Genomic DNA, 3,318 nt, shown 5'->3' with positions numbered 1-3,318 from the left:
CCCACTACTCCTATAGGCACCACATAAAATCACAAAAGTCTCTAGCCTTCTAAACACGAGAAGAAGGCTAAAGAAAACCACTACCAAGCTTCTGTTGAATAATATACTTCTCAAGAAAACCACAGCCTCTCTCTCTCTCTCCCTTCTTATCCTCAATGACAGAGATATCATCTGCGATCACAATTGCAAATAGCCAGGATTCAGAACCGAGAGAATTGGATAGGTCGACCCCATTAAGGGGCACTACTCCCAGCCAAAGCTTGACGAGCCAGAGGCGATTGGTGATCGACAAGACCCTGTCGACTGCGGCGAACCTCGCGCAGCTCCTTCCGACCGGCTCCGTCCTCGCCTTCCAAGCTCTCTCCCCTTCCATCGCCAACCAATGCATCTGCTACGCTTCCAACAAGTACATCACCTTGTCGTTACTTCTCATTTGCACCATCTCTTGTATCTTCTTCTCCTTCACCGATAGTTTCAAAGGGACCAACGGAAAGTTGTACTATGGCATGGCCACGTGCAAAAGCTTCATTGTTTTCAATTACCAGCCCTCTGATGGGGATCGAAGCAAGGTGTTGGAGGACTTGTTGAGGTTTCGGATACGGTGGTTGGACTACGTCCATGCCTTCTTCTCGGTCCTGCTGTTCTTGGCTCTAACCTTTAGTGATACCAATATACAGAACTGCTTCTTTCCGGATTCTGGGCCATACTCGAAGCAGATCCTCCAGAAGTTGCCGCTTGGGGCCGGGTTCTTGTCGATCATGGTGTTTTTGATCTTTCCAACCACTCGGAAGGGGATTGGATATTCGGATACGCCGCCTCATTCACAGTAAGCTAGCTGTTTTGGTTATTATATGTTCGGATTCATTTTCTAGTAGATGTTGTGAAACGTAAAGGATTAACAATAAGATTAGCCTATATGTATTCTTTTGGGAGGACTGTATCAACAAGTATATGTGCTTTAAATGGGTATATTATCCAATAACTTCTTGATGTGAATTTTTTTCTTGCTTAGCAAGATTGGTTAGCCATGCGTCACAAAAAAAAAGAAGACAGGCTTGATCTCAAGTTAATTCAAAAATAAGCATTTTCAACTATTTGTTTGGAGCCTGAATTTTCAACAAGTGCATGTGCTTTAATGGTCATATATCCAATAGCTTCTTGAATAGTACCATATGATGTGAATTTTTTTCTTACTTAGCAAGACTGGTTTGACGTACATCAGAAAAAAATAAAAAAAAAGGGACGCCAGGCTTGATCTCAAGTTAATTCAAAAAATAAGCATTTTCAACTATTTGTTTCCTTCTATTGGAGCCTGAATTTTTTTCTTACTTAGCAAGACTGGTTTGACGTACATCAGAAAAAAATAAAAAAAAAGGGACGCCAGGCTTGATCTCAAGTTAATTCAAAAAATAAGCATTTTCAACTATTTGTTTCCTTCTATTGGAGCCTGAATTTTGGACTCAAGTTTCCAATTAACCCCCAAAAGGCTGGAACTTGGCTTGTATGAAAAAGGAGGGCGAGGCTACAGCCTCGAAAGATGAGTCCAAAGATGATCTTACAGTGGATGGGCGCGAAGGATGGTGAATCCTTCTTTCGCGCGTGGAGGGTACCAACTACAGTCCCTTTTTGGTTCATTATGTGTTGCCCTCTTCGAATAAAATCAAAAAGCCGAATATCACGAAGAGCCCTAGGCAACTCCATCTCACCCTCCCATAGGTGGTCTCCGAATGGTTGGTAACAAAAGATGCAACCCAATCCACCGCCCCGTTGGCCTCTCTAAACATAAGCACCAATCCGTCATGAACCATGACTCGAATATCTCTCAAGAGCAGGTGGTTGTCGCCAACTCCTCTCGAAGCCTGCAGGATCCACCCAATAACCGTCGCCGAGTTACCCTCCAGAACTCGTAGTTCTTCCAAAAATAAAAAATAAAGAAAGAAAGAAAAAAAGAAAAGAAAAGAAAAAACCTTCGGAATGATGTGCGGCAAAAAAAATGATGCGGCCAGCAGCGCTATTAATCTAATCCTTCCTTATAAACTTATACCTATTCTATGATGGATGACAAAACTCTATATCATTGTCGTTGCTATAGGGTCACCAAACTCGAGAGAGGGTGATGCCAACTGGAGAATTGAACCATACTCTAACCTGAGTTCGACCTAACCCCTGGAGAATTGATCATGCCAACTGCCGAAATCTTGGAGATTCGGAAATAATATCATAGGGTAGTAAGTGGACAAGCAAAATAATCAAAAATAGTTTTGAAGTTAGTTGACCCTTGTCCATAGGAATAAAAAAAATATCTTACGTATTTTTTTCTATAAAATTTGGGCTAGCCTGCTTCAAAAATATTTCTGGATATTTTATAAATACAGATTTAGTGTAGCCTGTGATTTTATTGGTTATATTAGTCCAATTTATAAATTATATAGAACTTTTAGCTCAATTCTATTAAAAGATCTAAATAGATTTTAAAAATAAATTTATTTTTTTGATGCATACAAAATATTACCTGCCATATTATCGCTTAATATATTGATCGAAAACCAAAATTAGTGGCTAGCTGAATCAAAGGGCGCGGTCAGATTGATTCCACCAATCCAGCATGTGCCGCATCAATACTGCCATATGCGTAATTGGCCCCCGTTATAACTGTTGGATCCCGTTTTAATTAAACCCTGATCCCGTTTAATTAGAACCCACGTTTGACAAGTGTCCCTTGAATTTCGTAAATCCTGATAATCACAAGGGCATTAAGGTATTTTCACAGTAGTGAAGGGTTACCTTGATGGGGGGTGACTCTTCACGGGTGTAACCACCTGCAGCGTTTGGTCCCTGGAGAGGGCTATAAATAGCCTGTTAGACCCCTTCTCTAATGTACGCATTAAGAGCTCTCTCTCCAGAAGATCTCTCGCTAATCTCTATTCAAATCTCGATTGATCACGGCTGCGCACGCATTTCAAAGCTTAATTCAAGATGGATTTAGCGAGTCAAGGTATGGTTTATGATTCATTAAGATTAATCATTCCGTCAATGGTATCAGAGCGGGTGGATTTGATTACAAAATAAATCATACTTATTTGATTTATTAATTTACTCTGCTTGAGAACCCGATGTTATTTAAACATCGGAACGAATTTTGGCTAGCCGATGTGGGACTAAACTCTTATCTCTGAATCAGAAGTTTTCCCCATATTCCTTAAAGCAATGACTTTTCTTCATTTGGGCGATGTGGGACTAAACGCTTCCCATCTTTCCCCTCGTTCCATTTTTCTCAAGAAAAATAAGGAAGGGAGAGCGGCGGCCATGGCAGCGGCT

At 40.9% G+C, this 3,318-nt stretch overlaps 1 pseudogene; it reads left to right on the top strand.

Annotated features, from left to right (window-relative positions):
* The first annotated feature begins 89 nt into the window (after positions 1 to 89).
* Positions 90 to 996, top strand: LOC120105198 (protein DMP3 pseudogene; annotated as a pseudogene).
* Positions 997 to 3,318: the final 2,322 nt, after the last annotated feature.

Source organism: Phoenix dactylifera, chromosome 2, assembly GCF_051530095.1.
Source record: "Phoenix dactylifera cultivar Ajwa chromosome 2, Ajwa_hap1_PhDact_Kaust_v1.1, whole genome shotgun sequence".
Classification (NCBI taxonomy): domain Eukaryota; kingdom Viridiplantae; phylum Streptophyta; class Magnoliopsida; order Arecales; family Arecaceae; genus Phoenix; species Phoenix dactylifera.
The sequence above is the reverse complement of the archived record's forward strand: the minus strand, read 5'-3'. Positions and strand labels throughout refer to the sequence as shown.